Below are 9,508 nucleotides of genomic sequence, written 5' to 3' on the forward strand. Positions count from 1 at the left end.
ATAAAAAAAAAAAAAAAAAAAACTGAGAGATCGAGGAAGAGAGAGTGTGGAGGCGATGGGTCGGCGGTCGAAGGTGATGAGTCTGGTTCGTGGATCGGCGAGCTCGAGGAGGCGATGGGTTTGGGTTCGTTGGTTCGTGGGTCGAAGGCTATGGGTTGCTCGTGGGTCTGGGTTCGTCGAATCGTGGGTCGGCGGTTGCTCGTGGGTTTGGGTTCGTCGGTTTGTGGGTTGGCAGTTGCTCGTGCTAGCTTGGTCTCTTTCGCCAGCGGTTCATGCTGGCTTGGTCTCTCTCGCCGGTCTGAGTCTTGCTCTCTCTCTCTCTCTCTCTCTCTCTCACTCTCTCTCTCTCTCCATGCTCTCTATTTCTTTTTCGAAAAATTTCATTTGAAGTGAAAATGAAACTGGAAATCATTTTCACCCGTTTTTGGCATCATTTTCAATCAACCGGAAATGTTTTTCAGTTTGACCAAATTTGAAGTAACAACCAAACACCCAATTTTCCAGAAAATAATTTTCGGAAACCGTTTGAAGCCAAAACAAACGGAGCCTTAGTTACAATTTTGCCAGGTCAGCTATAAAAGCCACACACACCCAAATCAAATACTACCCCTAATTCAGGAAATTGAACCATCGGCAGCCACTTACCGACTTCATCTTTTAGTTAATGGTTTTGTATTAACAAATTCACATTCAATTCAAATATTGAGGTTTATGTTCTTTTGAAAATTGATTTTGGTGTTTGTGTAATAAATTTCGGCAAAGACCAATAAATAAAACTATGAAAATTTATATGCAAACTTTGTGCTAAATCTGCTCGTTAGAATGCATGTGAAAAAAATGATATTATCATCAACATTTACTTTATAAAACTTGTTATTGATTCAACTTTTAACTATGAAAAAAAAGGTGTGGCCCGAATCGAATTCCAATGAATGGAAGAATATGGTTTTTTCTCTCTTTTATTTTTAAAATTTTCAAAATATGAAAGTTAATAATTATAATTATTAGTATGGCATTTATTATGATTATGTGTGTATATAAAACCATATATTATAGGATTAGTCATTTCTTGTGATTGTTTTTGTATAAGGAATTATATATCTATTATTTAAAGAAAATATGATCTACCAATATTTTAATAAGGAATTTAAAATACAATAGAATTTAAATTCATCTAATATATATATATATATATATTAGAATAGTGATGTGTAAAATTTTGAGATCTTAAAAGTTTATATGTCACAAGATTATGAGGTCAATCAAAAATCACTTCGATTTTAATTATATTATTATAGATTATAGTTATCAACCCCAAGTTAATTTTCCTTATTATTGAATTAAAATAAGAGAAGTGTTATGTTTACGATACTTTCACAACAAATTTTAGTTAGTTGGTTGTTAATCTGAACTTACTATTGAAATTACATTTTTTTTCTTAAAATTTGTTGTGAAAATGTTGTAAAAATGTTGATGTAGTATTTTTCTTAAAATAAACGCCTTTCTTTTTTTCTTTTAGTATTATACTCTACGAGTTTTCTTGGGTTTGGAGGAGCTTGCTTGGGCGTTTAATTGGCTTTGGGCTTATTGGGTTTGATTTTAATGGATTGTGGGTTTTCTTTTCGGCTTTGTAAAATGAATTTGGAGTTGGAGTGGAGGTGACCTATTGCTGTGATGGTAAAAGGATTTCAATCCATTTGAGTAGTTTACAGATCAAATTTACTGAAATGAGTCTATGAATTTTTGAACCTAAGAGTAAGACATATATCGTAATTTTCACCTCTTCCCTTTTGCTAATAAATAGTTTTCATAAAATTGACGTATATATCTATACTCACTGGTTTCTTAAGCTAGGAATTTGTCATGGATATCAAATTTACTTCATCAAAATTGATAGTGACACGGGTTAACCTCTCGGATGACTTGGAACTTGGAAGTCTACCCTCCTTATTTTCGCTGAAGGCATTCAAAAAGTTAGACTTGGATGATGGAATGGGGAATTCATTGTAACATATTGTTGTGAACCTTGTGATAATTGACTAAGGAAAAGGTTTTTATGTAACCTAAATCCTGTGATAATTCATTTTTGGTTGCAACAAAAAGGATGCCATTAATTAAACACTTTTCCAATGTAAAGACTCGAGCTAGCTTATCTTATAAGGGAAAAGTTTACAAATTCCCTATAAGCATTGGTTTAAAAAAAAAATTTAAAATTTTTTATATGCTAATATATATATATATATATTAGATGAATTTAAATTCTATTGTATTTTAAATTCCTTATTAAAATATTGGTAGATCATATTTTCTTTAAATAATAGATATATAATTCCTTATACAAAAACAATCACAAGAAATGACTAATCCTATAATATATGGTTTTATATACACACATAATCATAATAAATGCCATACTAATAATTATAATTATTAACTTTCATATTTTGAAAATTTTAAAAATAAAAGAGAGAAAAAACCATATTCTTCCATTCATTGGAATTCGATTCGGGCCACACCTTTTTTTTCATAGTTAAAAGTTGAATCAATAACAAGTTTTATAAAGTAAATGTTGATGATAATATCATTTTTTTCACATGCATTCTAACGAGCAGATTTAGCACAAAGTTTGCATATAAATTTTCATAGTTTTATTTATTGGTCTTTGCCGAAATTTATTACACAAACACCAAAATCAATTTTCAAAAGAACATAAACCTCAATATTTGAATTGAATGTGAATTTGTTAATACAAAACCATTAACTAAAAGATGAAGTCGGTAAGTGGCTGCCGATGGTTCAATTTCCTGAATTAGGGGTAGTATTTGATTTGGGTGTGTGTGGCTTTTATAGCTGACCTGGCAAAATTGTAACTAAGGCTCCGTTTGTTTTGGCTTCAAACGGTTTCCGAAAATTATTTTCTGGAAAATTGGGTGTTTGGTTGTTACTTCAAATTTGGTCAAACTGAAAAACATTTCCGGTTGATTGAAAATGATGCCAAAAACGGGTGAAAATGATTTCCAGTTTCATTTTCACTTCAAATGAAATTTTTCGAAAAAGAAATAGAGAGCATGGAGAGAGAGAGAGAGTGAGAGAGAGAGAGAGAGAGAGAGAGAGCAAGACTCAGACCGGCGAGAGAGACCAAGCCAGCATGAACCGCTGGCGAAAGAGACCAAGCTAGCACGAGCAACTGCCAACCCACAAACCGACGAACCCAAACCCACGAGCAACCGCCGACCCACGATTCGACGAACCCAGACCCACGAGCAACCCATAGCCTTCGACCCACGAACCAACGAACCCAAACCCATCGCCTCCTCGAGCTCGCCGATCCACGAACCAGACTCATCACCTTCGACCGCCGACCCATCATTTTTTTTTTTTTTTTGATGAACTGATTGTTGTTGTTGTTATGGTGGTGTGGTAGTGATGTTTTGGTGGTTATGGCTTTTAATTACCAGAATTTGCAGCCGGAATTTGTTGATGAATTGGCTGGGATTTTGAAATTTTTTGTAACAAAATTTGTTTGGATGCTGAGAAAATTTGAAAAATTGTAGGAAAATAACATTTTCAGAATAGAACCAAACACATAAAAATATTTTCTACAACAATTTTCATAATACAACCAAACACTTAAAAATATTTTCCTTTTCCAAAAAATAGCATTTTCAGAAAATATTTTACGGGAACCAAACGGACCCTAATATACAACTGAAGTTAAATAAACAATCAGGATGATTAATGATATAGCGTGGGTACCATACCCACTAAAATAATTGGGGTCACACCGTTGGATGACCATTACTTCTTGATTTGGGTGTGTGTGGCTCTAAATAATTGAGTTAAAAAAGTAGAGTCAAAAGGCAAATGTACAAGTCTTTTGGCTAAATATTGCCAAAATTAAAACATATTTGCGTTATAGGTACTGTTTGAAGTTATTTGTGGAAATGAGGAGAGAGATTGAATTTCGGCAATAGTGTTGCCGAAATTCAACAAAAAGTAGGAGAGAGAATGAGAAAAAGAAGGAAAGAGAAAAGTCTAATGTCAGTAACAATAAATCTTGAATTTCGGCAACAATGTTGCCGAAATTCATCTGCCCAGATTTCCTATGCTGCCCGGACGTGTGAGAAGTGCAATAATGAGTGGGTGCCTAAAAAAAAAAATTTGGTAATTGTGGCAATGGTATTGCCGAAGATGGTAGGGGAAAAAAAAAGTGAATGCGGAAGAATTAAAGAAAAATATATAAAGTGTTACGTACACAATATTTTCACAACAAATTACAGGTAACTGGTTATTATTAATTCAAATTTAAATTTAACATTGAGATTACTATTTTAATCCAACAATAACAATAAGTAATAACCTGACACTTAGAATTTGTTGTAAAAATATTGTAAAAATTGTGTGCACTTCATTTCTAAAAAAACAAAAAAAAAAAATTCAATTGTGGCAATGGTATTGCCGAAATACCATTGCCACATTTTTGAAAAAAAAAATCCCAATTGTGGCAATGGTATTGCCGAAATACCACTGCCACATTTTTGGAAAAAAAAAAATTCCCACAATTTCGGCAATGGAATGTGGCAATGGTATTTCGGCAATACCATTGCCACAATTGAATTTTTTTTTTTTTTTAGAAATGAAGTGCATACAATTTTTACAATATTTTTACAACAAATTCTAAGTGTCAGGTTATTACTTATTGTTATTGTTGGATTAAAGTAGTAATCTTAATGTTAAATTTAAATTTGAATTAATAATAACCAGTTAGCTGTAATTTGTTGTGAAAATATTGTAAAAATATTGTGTACGTAACACTTTATATATTTTTCTTTAATTCTTCCGCATTCACTTTTTTTTTCCCCTACCATTTTCGGCAATACCATTGCCAAAATTACTTTTTTCTTTTTTTTTGGGCACCCACTCATTATTGCACTTCTCACACATCGGGGCAGCGTAGGAAATTTGGGCAGATGAATTTTGGCAACACTGTTACCGAAATTCAAGATTTACTGTTCCTGATATTAGGCTTTTCTCTTTCCTCCTTTTTCTCATTCTCTCTCTTACTTTTTGTTGAATTTCAGCAACACTGTTGCCGAAATTCAATCTCTCTCCTCATTTCCACAAATAACTTCAAACAGTACCTATAACGCAAATATGTTTTAATTTTAGCAATATTTAGCCAAAAGACTCGCAAATGTACTATGACATTTTTTTTTTTTTTAGGTATTGCTGCTGACTGATTATCTCAAGTCTTTTCGCTAAATATTGCTAATTCTGAAACATATTTGCGTTATAGGTACTGTTACAAGTTATTTGGGGATTTGAGAAGAGAGATTGAATTTCGGCAACAGTGTTGCCGAAATTCCAAGAAAAGTAGGAGAGAGAATGAGGGAAAAGGTGGAGAGAGAAAAATTGTGTATTACGGCAACACTGTTGCCGTAATTCGCTGCCCAAATATCTGCCCGAGCACTGTGAGACGAAGTGTTCTGAGTGGTGCCCCAAACAAACTAAAAAAAAATTGTCCCTATTGTGGCAATACCATTGCCGAAAATGGGAGTGGAAAAAAAAAAAGTGAATACCGAAATCTGGGAGGAATTTAAAAATATATATATATATAATGTGCTACATACAAAATATTTTTACAATATTTTCACAACAAATCACAGGTAACTGGTTATTATTAATTCAAACTTAAATTTAACATTGAGATTACTATTTTAATCCAACAATAACAATAAGTAACAACCTGACATTTAGAATTTGTTGTAAAAATATTGTAAAAATTGTGCACTTCATTTCTTAAAAAAAAAAAAAAATTCCCAATTGTGGCAATGGTATTTCGGCAATACCATTGCCACAATTGGGAATTTTTTTTTTTAGTTGTAAAAATATTGTAAAAATTGTGCACTTCATTTCTTAAAAAAAAAAAAAAATTCCCAATTGTGGCAATGGTATTTCGGCAATACCATTGCCACAATTGGGAATTTTTTTTTTTGTTTTTTTAGAAATGAAGTGCACACAATTTTTACAATATTTTTACAACAAATTCTAAGTGTCAGGTTGTTACTTATTGTTATTGTTAGATTAAAATAGTAATCTCAATGTTAAATTTAAATTTGAATTAATAATAACCAGTTACCTGTGATTTGTTGTGAAAATATTGTAAAAATATTGTGTACGTAGCACATTATATATATTTTTTAAATTCCTCCCAGATTTCGGTATTTACTTTTCTTTTTTTTCCACTCCAATTTTCGGCAATTGTATTGCCACAATAGGGACAAATTTTTTTTAGTTTGTTTGGGGCACCACTCAGAGCACTTCGTCTCATAGTGCCCAGGCAGATATTTGGGCAACGAATTACGGCAACAGTGTTGCCGTAATTCACAATTTTTCTCTCTCCACCTTTTCCCTCATTCTCTCTCCTACTTTTCTTGGAATTTCAGCAACACTGTTGCCGAAATTCAATCTCTCTCCTTAAATCCCCAAATAACTTGTAACAGTACCTATAACGCAAATATGTTTCAGAATTAGCAATATTTAGCCAAAAGACTCGATTATCTCTATAATACAAAAATAAATAAATAAATAAACGTGGCTCCTACTCCCAGGAAAAATGTGGAATAATTTAAAAATGGGAATCATAGTACATTTGCCTTTGATATTATTGTTGATGACGGATTATCTCTACAATACCCAAAAAAAAAAAAAATGTGGCTCCTATTCCCAAGAAAAATGTGGAATAATTTTAAAATGGTCTGGTTAAACCATCTATTTTTGAAAAAAAAAATTAAAAATTAAAAAAGTTGTTAATACTTTTTCAATTCCTAAAAAATTATTTTTCAAAAATAATTAATTATTGTGTGCCCTTAGGGCACACATTAACAAAATCCTTTAAAAATAGACTTGTGATGTTACCTGTTGTTGTATTGCAGCTGCTCATCACTGATGGTGATGGACTAATATTCGAGCAACCGCATCAGCTCATGTAAAATTTTGCAAAATATAAAAAGTAGTCAATTTTACACATTTTGAGAAAAAAAAATCACATAAGTGGATGTAAAATTGTGCATAAATGCACAAGTACTATAATATCTGTATATATATGCACTGTTACTATAGTTTGTACATTTAATATTTTAGTATTTTTTGATAGTGTTGGGTATGTGAGAGAGAGGGTTAGTGAGTGAGGAAATAATAAAAAATTGTAAAAGAATAAATATTTTATCGAATAAATGTATAGAATAGATAAACTAATGTGGATTTATAAAAATAAGTGTCTAAAATAGGAAAAATAGCTTTTTTTGTGCAAAATAAACTGAAAGTTTGCATGAGCTAACGCGATTGCTCTTGGAGCTTAGGTATAGTGCTGGATGTTTTGCTTTTAGTAATGGACAACCCTTACTGCCTAATTACTCATATTACTAGTGCTGTAACCGTTAAAGCTGGGCAGAGGTGACATGATTATTTCACTTAGTTATGCACTAATGTTCTTTTAACATACATTTACAACAAAAGCATGCTTGGGCCGAGTGGCTTTCTTTTCCAGGGAAGTGTTTCTCTAAAAAGCGGTGGCACCATGCTTCTAGTTCTAGTTCTAGGCCACAATGACAAATTAAAATTGAAGGGCATCAAATTCTCATCAACCAAGCTGACTGGTCCCTATCTATAACTTATGGGAAGCGGCACCAACAGCACTTGAATTTTAGTTGTATAAGCTTGCAAGTCCACACAAAAGCACAACAAACATGAACCAAGCAACTCGCTTATTCATGATTATTAAATACTAACACTTCTTTCAGCTGCAATACTATCTTAGGATATCAATCATCAAAAAAGTGAAATTTAACAAAAGCACTGCTTATACAAATCAATTTTGCCACAAATACAAGCATCTGCTTGGATGGAGATAAACGTCATTCACATTCAAAATAAAAATTGAGAAAGAATAATTTACAGATACACATAAAGGCAATTGCTCAGTTTCTTGTTCATGCATAAGTGCTTGACATCCATGTCATCATGTTGAATGGAGCATCATCTATCAGTTTTTGTTGCATCCATGAACTGAGCATAGAGTTCTATATACAAGGTCAATGATTCAGGACGAATAAAAAAGGGAGCTTCGTTATTCTGGCATATGAGCTTTGCCTGTGGAGCTTCATCAATCAGCTATCTTGTGCCAAATTGTAAGACAAGGCTATCTGGGTAGCAGCCCTGCTTAACACCAGTATAAAATTTACTTCTCCAGTAGGTTTAGACTACAAAATTTTAAAAATAAGGTTAGGGATTCAGGACAAAAGAAGTGGAGAAAATAGAAAAAACAATATTTATGAGCAAATTGAGGAAACTCTAGTTAAACATGATTAACCTGAGAGAGCGTAGAAGTCACAATAAACCAATTAGAAATTCAGTTCACTTCCAATAATGTTGTTCTGGGTAAAGAGATTATGCAATTGTTACCTAATCCAACTAATGAAGCCAATGTATTGATAATAACTTCATCCCTACTGGCTGCCACTTCCCATACTTTGCACTCTTTGATGCTGAGAAAGAAATTGGCTCTGATACAGAACAAGCATAAGATACTGACTAAGAAACTTGATAAATAGCAAGTACCTAACCCTATAACATTAAGACTACAAAATTAGCAATTATAGATTTTAGTTATGAAAGCTTCCCTCTTTCTTCTAAAAAAATGTTACTTAAACAAAACAAAATAAAAGGTTTCAACTATTCAAAATCATAGGTGGAAAGCTAAATAAAGGTACCACTGAAAAATACCTAGTTTGTTTTTCATATGTTATCAAACTAGATGGACTATTAAAGAAACTAGCATTCCAGGTTAACCTTGCTGCTGCTGCATCTTGAAATTGATATTGGGCCTTTTTACAAACACTTCCTTCTGATTATATTTAGATTGGATGAGGCTGAATGAGGACGAAACATTTGTGCATGATGTTCTTGAATGAATTCAAAATATTCCTGGGCCCATAAAGGCTGGAGATAGAAGTTATTGACCTTGGATTATAAAGCAAATGTAACAGCATCACAAGAAGAAAAAGAACATAAAAGTACCTGTAGGTGAATTAGAATTGACGAGCCCAGATTGAACCAATGTAATATGAATTCAATGCCTTAATCTCTTTTTCTTCACCTATTGATTTCAACTTCAGGTATGTTCAAATTCAAAATTTCATTCCAAAATTGTGTAACAGTCAAACCAATGGTAAGAAACAGGGGTCATCCCCCACTCTTCCCCCTCTACCAAGGCACAAAACTATTCAATCACCAGGACAAGAAATCTATATGCTTCTATATTCAACCTCCAAAATCCACAACATAAAACATTGATAATTAGCAAAGTAGATAGTATACTAAACCCCAAAAACTAAAGCTATAAATTCATAAATTGATAATTACTGACCTTGTGATTAGTGATTACTTGGAAGAACTTTTCATCTTTATGATTAGAATTTCTTGCCGCGGGGGGGGGGGGGGGGGGGGG

At 32.7% G+C, this 9,508-nt stretch overlaps 1 long non-coding RNA gene across 4 annotated transcripts; it reads right to left on the reverse strand.

Moving 5' to 3' along the window:
- Nucleotides 1–7,804: 7,804 nt before the first annotated feature.
- Nucleotides 7,805–9,496, reverse strand: LOC112022522 (uncharacterized). 4 transcript variants are annotated; one of them, XR_010627449.1, is made up of 4 exons: nucleotides 9,428–9,496; nucleotides 8,785–9,326; nucleotides 8,464–8,564; nucleotides 7,805–8,261 (listed from the first exon to the last, which is right to left on the reverse strand). It is a non-coding gene; the product is annotated as an uncharacterized LOC112022522 (long non-coding RNA). The 4 variants fall into 4 exon arrangements; XR_010627448.1 differs by having other exon boundaries at nucleotides 8,785–9,000; nucleotides 9,079–9,489; XR_002883891.2 differs by having other exon boundaries at nucleotides 8,851–9,489.
- Between the last annotated feature and the right edge of the window lie 12 nt (nucleotides 9,497–9,508).

The sequence above is a fragment of the Quercus suber genome, unplaced genomic scaffold (assembly GCF_002906115.3).
Source record: "Quercus suber isolate HL8 unplaced genomic scaffold, Cork oak 2.0 scaffold_1200, whole genome shotgun sequence".
Classification (NCBI taxonomy): domain Eukaryota; kingdom Viridiplantae; phylum Streptophyta; class Magnoliopsida; order Fagales; family Fagaceae; genus Quercus; species Quercus suber.